Source organism: Benincasa hispida, chromosome 11 (assembly GCF_027475165.1).
Source record: "Benincasa hispida cultivar pf3 chromosome 11, pf3_genome.v1.1, whole genome shotgun sequence".
Lineage (NCBI taxonomy): Eukaryota > Viridiplantae > Streptophyta > Magnoliopsida > Cucurbitales > Cucurbitaceae > Benincasa > Benincasa hispida.
This window is the reverse complement of record NC_143488.1, coordinates 84,532,233-84,542,275: the sequence shown is the minus strand read 5'-3', so window position 1 is coordinate 84,542,275 and position 10,043 is coordinate 84,532,233.

Here is a 10,043-nt window from a genome sequence, read left to right as displayed (position 1 = left end):
AAAAAATAAAAAGAAAGAAATTGATTAACTATACGCTACTTCTACTCCTAGCTAAACAAATAGTGAGCAATTGAAGTCTAACTATAAGAATAGTTAGAGATGCAGCAACCATTAATGTGTGATAAAATGCATGAAGAGGCAGGATTATGGATTTGGAACTTTGCGTTAACGCCACCGTGGTAGATTTTCCAGTTCCCCTCTTCTTAGTTATCATATCCTTCAGAAACTTTCCTTAGGCAAGCATTTCCTCAATTTGCATCACTGAAAGTAATATTAACATGTAATTGCTTTAACATAGATAAGAAGCATTGGTATTGTACCTCTTCGTTTTTCTTCTTCCTTAGTCTCTGTGGGAAAGGGGGTAACTGAACTTTCACTGTTCCCATTTTAGTTGGCTTTGAGGTCGACGCGACCTCTAGTTCTACTGCTTCCTTTTCTCTTTCTTCTTCTTGCGTCACCGCAATCTCAGGTTCAGCCGCAATGGAAGTTCTACTAAGCTCCTTTTTTTCTCCCTCCACAGTCTTCCCACTGTGCAATGTCACAATCTAACATTGCTCTTTACCTAAATCCCCCCGGTTGCGTGAAAGTTCAATTGAACTTGGCAAAGCCTCTTGCGGTCTACTTTTTAGCTCACTTGCAATCTGACCCATCTATAGTTCAAGATTACGGATGGACGTGGCCTGAATTTGAACCACGATCTCGTTTTTCTCTATGTATTGCTTCAATAGGCTCTCCAAAGAAGAGGATTGTAGTGGTTGTTGTGAGCTACTTGCTCCGATTGCTCGGTTGACCATTCTTACAAGGGAAGAATCCTAGTGGCCCTTCTTTTTACGCCATAGGTTGAAAATTTTGTTGTTGATTCTTCCAAGTAAAATTTGGGTGGTTCCTCCACCCGGGGTTGTAGGTATTTGAAAAAGGGTTATTCTTTACCAAGTATACAAATTGTGGATTTTTCGGGCAATCTTCCATCGCATGCCCATCACGGAAATCTTCATTCTTCGCCTCATCATATGTTTTGTCAAGCAGACCACCAGCGGCTGCCACATTGGCAGTGGTCTGCAAAGCGGGATTCAAACCATGATAGAAAATCTCCATTTGAAGGCAGTATGGTAACCCATTATGTGGACAATCCCGGACTAACCTCTTAAACCTCGCCCAAGCATCGTTGAGCGATTCGTCTATGTCTTGTTCAAAATTTTTGATAAGTTTCTTTCGTCTGGGATTTTTGGTAGGTGGAAAATACTTCTTTATAAATTTCTCCACTACCTGTTCCCAAGAAGTGTCTCTCCCGGCTTGAGAGAATATGCCAATTTCCTAGCCTGATCACAGAGAGAAAATGGGAACAACATTAGTTGAACTTCTTCAGCAGAGATGTTCGGGAACACAAAAGTATTGCAGATTTCAATAAAATTTTGGAGGTGGGCGTACGGATCCTCGCCATGCCTTCCTCCAAATTGACCTGCAGTCTAGATCATCTGCAACATCACCAGTTTTATTTTGAGTCTGCTTCCATCGAGGGCAGGCCTTATGATTCCCGGAGAGAAATCATAGAGGTTTAGCGATGCATAGTCCCTGATGGGTCTATTGTGATCGTTTGCCAACAGAATCGGATTCGCCATGACATTGTTATCATTTGGTGCTCCATTTCCAGGCTGCTCCGCCATCTCTTCTATGTCTGATAGGGGTTGTTGTTGGCAGTCTCTCAGTCTTCTTCTAAACGTTCTCTCAATCTCCGGGTCGTAGTTCGCTAGAGATTGAGAGTCTGCAATGAAATAAAAAAAATTTACCGTTAGCAAACTATTTCCCGAAGTCCCCGGCAATGGCGCCAAAAACTTGATGCTCGATTTTATGAAGTGGAAATGTGGATGCTATGCGTTGATGAAATTGCGTTGTGCACTCAAGTTTCCCCAGTGGAATCCAAGTGTAAATTCCTCTGAGTTTCCTGATAAGTTCAGGGTCGAACACAGGGACTTGTGAAAACCGTTGCTAATTTTTATAAAAGCCTTTACGGTAATCGTGTCAATAAATAATTTGTTGGGTTGTTGTTTTCGTTGATGAAAAATAAATAAATGCAGCGGATTTTAGAAAAGGCAGTTGTGTGATAGATGCAATGAGTATGCGATGAACAGGTTGAGAAGATCTTTAACTAGGGTCACTTGGGAATGCGGCAAACTATGCGATCATGCTACCACTATGCACAGCAAGTCATTTTCCAATACAAATGCGATGCTCCTAAATCTAGGATGCATGTGTTGAATACAAAATGTTCATAAAGCTTATCCCTAAGTCTCTACTCTTGTCCTATGCGAAGATGCAAAATGCAAAAGCAAGGTGACCGCATACAATCATATCCTATCTCTAGGATGCATGAGATGCGTTGATAACAAATAGTGCTCATTCCTAAGCTCCTATCTCTTGTTTAGGCATTCTAATCTGGCTCTTCTGTGTCTAGATTCTAACTTGACCTTTCCAAGTCTAGATCCTATCCTTAGACTACCCTCCCGAGTATCTCTAATGAACGAATGAAACATACATAAAACAAGATAATCGCAAAGAATAAAGATTCCCTAGTTGTGCTAGCTAAATGCTTCTCAACCCATTCAACTGATTTAGCTACTCATGCGAGAATAACAGAGAGTGAACAAATATAGAGAAGGAGATTCCATTCTTATAAATGAGTTTAGTACAAAATGGCAATGGAAGTTAAAGGTAGAGAGCATGGTAGTAATTTCTTGTTGACCGAGGCTTTTTACACTGAAATCTCTATTTTGTTCCAAAGATGTTCCCGCTTTACTTTTAACACAATTTACTTAATTACCGCATTTTTATCGCTTATCTTTACTTTACTGCACAATTTACTTTATCGCATGTACAAACCACACTTTATTAAATTGAAAAACCCCCGGTCGCTTATATCACAAATATAACGCAATTAATTTAAAACAATCCCTATGTCCGACCTCGGATCACACCGAGAAACTTGTGGTGGAATTATACTTGGTTCCAATGCAAGGAAACTTGTGACAACGCATGGTATACTACAAGATTCTCATAAATAACGCATATCTAGAAGTAATATCGCATAAATAGAGTGTGTCTGAATAAGCATAACACAGCATCCACATTCTATTCCCATTCCAAGTCATTAAGTTTATGGTAACATGAGTTTGTATGATCCATCATTCATCACAATCCATATGCATATTTCGAATCACCGTATTTTAAGCGTTGTATGACATAAGAAGATAAATTTTATGCTTATACGTTTGTGGCATCATCGCATTTTATGTCATCAAGTTTATGGCATCATTCTATTCTTGCATTACATCTTATGTCGTAAAAAGTTTATGGCGTCGTTGTCGGGGAACTGGTAACGGGGACATAGGCTTGTATCATACATTACACATCATCATCTTATGTCACAATAAGTTTATGGCGCCGTTGCCGGGGATTGGTAACAGTTAGTGCTGAATACTTTTGTAGTATGTGCAGGACAAATCTCTTTGTACTGATTGTTTATCGCGGGGAGCAGTCTGACGGTTTATGAGTACTTGAGTGATCCAGAAATTCTAAACTAACCTAGAGATCAAGTGTATTTTTTGCGCAGGAACACATCAGAAAGAAATGTGCAACGCATTCTCCATACCTGATGTGACTCCCGAAGGAACTAGATTATATCTCTTCCCGTACACACTGCGGGATGAGGCAAGAAGGTGAACAATGTCCTTGATGGCATTGTGCAGGCAAGCTTGACCGCCTGCAGAGGATGCTATTACGGTAACTTTGAAAAACTTCTTTCCATCAACATCTCTATATCTATGTTTAATTGCTTTCTTTACAGCTTTCATTTACTGCTTTTTAAATTGCGCTATTTACTACTTATTAAAATTAGCCTATATGCTTTATGTATTTCCATGTCATGTTTAATTTCATTAATTTGTATGCATTAGTAGCATTGTTCTTAAAATTTTTGTGAATGACTGAATAAAACAATGAACACCGCAAAGCTTTTTCGACTTGCGTTATTGCTGAATTAAAAATAAAAATAAAAATTGGTATATAATGCGATGATGGATGCATTCCATGATAACATATACACTTTTCGTCCATTACACACAAATGCATTGCATTGAGGGGTGTGTTGCGCTGTATGTGTTCTTTGCCCGTCCTTAGCGAAGATGCACTATGTTAAGGTAGTGTTGCGTTAGTAGAAAAACCATGCGCCCGTCCTCTAGAAATGCGTTGAGTTAAGGGGTGTGTTGCGGGAATACGTGCATTGTTACCTGTCCTCAGCAAAAATGTATTTGCGTTAATGGAAGCGCGGTGTAATTTTTAATCGTACACCCGTCTGAATCGAATTCAAAAGATAACTACAATTCATTATTTTTTTCTACTATGCTTATCTAAATTCTTTGGTTCTTTGTATAGGCAAAACTTTCTATATTGCGATATTTGTAATTACTTGCATACTTAGTTAATTTTCAATACAACTGAGTAACAATTCTCTCTATATGCATGTGCCTCTTCTTTATCATCCTTTGTCAACTTTACGATATTCTTGATCTTTCCTTTTGCATTATTCATTGTGCTGCCACGATGTATAATATGCATACACTTAGTAATATTTCCCAAACTTTGTATTTTTTGACTAACACTTAGTTAATTCATGGCTATAGCAATACTTTACCTTTTATCTTTCAAAATTATGCTCAAACCTTTTTTTTTTTTTGAAATTTTTTCTAGGTGTTTGTCTATTCTGTCCAAACAATGCAATGAGGACCTTGCGCATCTTTAAATTTGGGGGTGGGGAAGGTCTGAGCAGATGAGATAAAGAGTGTGCGGTTATTAAGAAAAATGTGCCCATTCTTTAAAATATATATATATATATATATATATATATATTATATATATATATAAATTTCATATAAACTCCAATGTCAGCACAGGGGAAACCTCAAAAACAATCCCAACCTGATAAGAGTTAAGTTGTGAAAGAAGTATGCTCGTAGTTGGATGTTCGCATGACACTTGTGGGAGCAAGCCAAAACAAAGGTAGGTTTCCAAGAACGACACAATATGAAAAGAGAAAAAAAATGCAAAAGAAAAATAAAAGAAAACAAGAGACAACTCCTCTGAAATTCATGAGTTAAAGTTGAGATTGGCACACAACCGTAGTTGGATGTTCGCATGACACCCGTGGGAAAAAGTCAAAACGAAGGGTGTAACCATGATTAACAGTCTCTAATAAATGAGGTAAAGTATGACCACCGCATCCAGACACATCAAGTTTTTTTGACAAGAAAAGGTAAACATTCTTTTTTTTAAAAAAAAAAAAGCATTTTTAAGTAGAAATTTGTTGTATAGAAGAATAAAGTAGGGCTTTGTTATAAATTTTCAAGGATAGAAAGAAAATTGCAATGTTAAGTAATGTGTCTAAGTGGAGCATCCAGAGCAACCAATCGATGCAAAATTTAGGATAGGAATTGAGCATTATTGCCTTAAGTAGAAGATATGCTTGAGGACAAGCATATATTTAAATTTGGGGGTGTGAAAACTTGTAGAAATACAAGTTATTTATACTGCTTTATTTAGATATTGCAGCCAAAAGAAAGGAAAGTTGCGTCAATTGTAGAAAAATTAGTTAAGAAATACAATAATTAAAAATTGTCATCAATACACCCACTAACACCATTGCGAAGGTAGAAAAGAATATTTCAAGTCTGTTTTGCAGGAAATCAAGTCACCGTATGCATTCATGGCTCAAGAGAAAAAGATTAATGCATCTACGTCGCATTGCGCCCATCATTTAGGAATGAATAGACGATCAACGCAATGACGGTGCATGCGACAATTGATCCAGAGCTGAACTTCAACCACATGCGGTAATAAAAACAACATCGCATGCGAGCACACGACCGAAAGATGCAAATGAGCAATGCAATTGCGGAGGATTTTGACATGTGTACAACTAACCGTTGTGCATTTTTGACGGATTGATTGCATAACAGAAGGAATATTTATTCCACCATTTTCGAAATTTCCATAACAATAAAGTGGGGACCACAAGTCAGAGAGTTAAAGCTTTCATCTATAAATACCCTCAAAGAATTCATTGAAATATATACTTGATACGGGGAATAATTGATACAAGGCTATTGAGAGAGAGACTGATCTGAGTGCTGATCGGAGAAGATCTAGGAATAAAAGAGACAAAGTCAAGAGGTGAGTCTCAGGGCGAATCATTCCAAATCCCCTCCTTGAAGCTCTATACCTAGATCAAATCTACCGGTTGAGTAAGCCTGAGAGGGAAGCTCATCCTTCCGTTCACTCCATCTACGCGGGCAAGCAACCTCTCAATCCAGATCGGTGTCAAGACATTGGCACTCTTCTGTATCTGTTTCTAACTCTTATTCATCAATTGTACTTCATTTTCGTAGTCTAAATCATTCACAACCATGTTCAGATGCTTGATTTTATAATTAATTGTCATGATCATTCTCATTTCCACATTTCTGTCTATTTTCATTCATCCATTTATCACTTTTTCCACGATGTTTTCTTAATCCCTTGGTAATTAATATGAATTAAACAAGTAACTTAATCTGTGCTAAAGAAATAAAGATGTTTGGCTAAAGCATGATAGACGGCATCTTCACCTGTGAGAGCAGAAGTGAAGATGCCACTCTAATCTGTCGTGAGAAGGTTAGAAGAATGTGTTAACTAAAGCGAGAAGTACTTCCAGAGATGGAAGCAACCTTGCGTTCACTACGTTTATCCCTGTTTCACCACAAAGATGTGGGAAACGCGGCCGATCACCAAGAGGTATACGCCAAGGGAAAGCGGAACCATACTTATATCTTTAACGCAATTAAGGAACTTACAATGTTTATATTCATTATCCTTTCTCTTTCTGCTTTACACATAAGCCTTGCCACTGCATAACACGATCTTTTTATAATCTTCACAGTCAGTCTCAACCTCAGTATCTTATATCATGTAACCTGTATCTTGTATCGTCATAGCTTAAGTTTATTTTATCGCACTTTACTTTTAACGCAATTTACCTTATTACCGCATTTTTATCACTTATCTTTACTTTACTGCACAATTTACTTTATCGCATTTTGAAATACCTGTACACACAACTTTTAATCTTCACAATCAGTTCAACCTCGATATCTTATATCAAGTAATCAAGGATTTCATCTAAACAATTCATATATTCGACGAACTGAAGAAATTCCTTCAACATCTAGGCTAGTACATTGCAAGATCGAGTCGAATAGTCCATTTCTTCCCATATATTTAACCCATCACTTACTTCGTCACCTAGTAATTTGGCAACTCATAACTTAGGGGATGATGTAGACCAATGTCAATATTTTAATGATTGGTCTTGGAAGGATAAGGATGATGAAGAGGAACCCAAGTTTAATACCCACTATACACCTCATGCAGAAGAACGAATAATCAAAGACTATGTAGGCTCGTCACATGCAACGAATCATGTCTTGTCACATCCATCTAGTAGCACAATCATCATGTCGGGTCAGTCTTATTCTTCTAAAGATGTACAAGTTGGTGACATATTTATATCTAAGAAGGATTTAAAGATGCGGTTATCCATGTTAACAATTAGATGTAACTTTTAGTTTAGGGTGAAGAAGTCGACCACAACATTATACAAGCTTCTAGTTAGGTTCATAGACATTTAATGAAGTACGACAATGTCCACACATGTAAAACTTAAATATTGACTAACGATCTTAGACAAGCTTCTAGTTGGGTTCACGGACATTTAATAAAGTCGAAGTTTGAAGATGTTGGTCGCTCATATAGACCGAAGGACATTGTGAGGGATATAAAACAAGAGTATGGTGTGAGTTTAAGTTACGACAAAGTATGGAGGGCAAGGGAAGAAGCGTTAATGCTTGTTTGGGGGTCACCAAAAGAATCCTACAAGAAGTTACCTAAATTTGGTGAAGCCTTACAAATTGATCATCCTAGTTCAACATTCGAATATGATCTGCAGGAAAATAAACATTTCAAGCACGTCTTCATGGCTCTTGGTGCTTCCATTAGGGGATTTATGAAATTCATTCACCCTGTTTTAATTGTAGATGGAACATATTTAAGGGGTAAGTACAGTGGTAAACTTTTGCTTGTGACTGGGGTCAATGGAAATAATCAAATATACCCAGTCACATTCAGTATATCTGATGGAGGTACTGATGAATCTTGGGTGTGGTTTTTTCAGCAATTAAGATGTGCAATTAGGCAAGTTCGTTATTTGGTTATCATATCAGATAGACACCCTAGCATGAAAAAGACAATTATCACTGTCTTCCCTGAAGCATTTCATGGTATCTACATCCATCATTTGAAAGCTAATTTATTTATTAATTAATTTTAAGAATAAAGTTATTTTGGATATTTTTGACAAATGAGCCAAGGCAAGTCATGAGTCTGTGTTCAACTACCATTAGAGTTAATTTGCAGGGTATCCAGGTCCATGCAAATACCTAGAATATATTGCTCTTGAGCGATGGGCTAGGGTGTACCAATGTAACAGAAGGTACAATTAAATGATGACAAATCTCACTGAGTGCATAAACAGAGTGTTAAAATATGCATGACAATTACCAATCATGTCATTTCAAAACCATATTAGAGGTTGGTTACATGACTTGTATTACAAACATTAAACGACTACATCAAACAGTATGTCAAAACTGTCGAACTATGCGATGACAATAATTTGTGACACGACAGACAAAGAAATGTTCACACAAGAGCATGCACTTGTCGCAAGTTTGATTATTATGAAATCCCTTGTTCACACGCGATTGCTGCATGCAGGGTTCGGAATATTGATCCTATCTCTCATTGTTCACGGGTATACTCTATTGAATCAGTATTGGTTGTGTATGTTGAACCTATACAACCACTTGGACACTTTTCAGAGTGGAAGCAATCATTGGCCTTCGTCGATGTTGAAACATTGCCTCTAAAAAGAGTTTCAAGAGTAGGTCGTCCACGAACAACAAAATTTCCTTCTGCAGGTGAATTTCGTCAAGTCCACAAGTATTCGAGATGTGGGAAATGGGGCTACAACAAAACGACATGCAATCAACCTTTCAATACTGTCGAGTGATGTATGGATTTTTTATTACTAATTATGTCCATCATCTTTATGAATTTTTGTGGATTTGGATGATATTTGTATTATATTTTGCATTAGCCCGGTCGAAAATTGACGCCTACTTGCATGGGACCAATCGAAGATAAGTATACTTTGATGGTTTTTTGCATGAGCCCTGTAAAAAATTGGCGCCTACTTACATAGGCCTGATTGGAAATTAGTATACTTCGATGGTTTTTTGCATGAGCCCAGTCGAGAATTTGTATACTTTGATGGTTTTTTGCATGAGCCCGGCGGGAAATTTGTACACTAATGGTTTTTTGCATAAGTTCGGCTGGGAATTGGCACCTACTTGCATAGGCTCGGCCAGAAATGTGTTACTTTTGATGATTTTTGCATGAACTCGATCGGGAATGAGCGCCTACTTGTATGGGCTCGACAAGAAATTTGTACACTTTGATGGTTTTTTGCATGAGCCTGGCCGAGAATTGGTGCCTATTTGTATGGGTCCAAATGGGAATGTGTTACTTTTGATGATTTTTACATGAATCCGACCGGGAATTGGCACTACTTGCATGAACCCGGCTAGGAAATGTGTGTATTCTGATATATCCTTACCATTAATTACAAAAATAATCTAAGCCAACTATAAATTTTCATTCATCACTTCAACCATTAATTACAAAAAAGTTTACGAACTTCTAAAACAATACTCTAGTTGCCCAAATCTGAATGACATATTGTCTACGAAAATATGTCATTCTATCTTGTTATAAGGTGTCCATTTTGGACCCGATTACATCATATTCGAAAAAATTACATATGAACATACCGTAGTCACCATTCTCATGTTGTTGAGGCATGAAAGCATCTCGGCGTGGAGTCATCGATCCACTAGAAG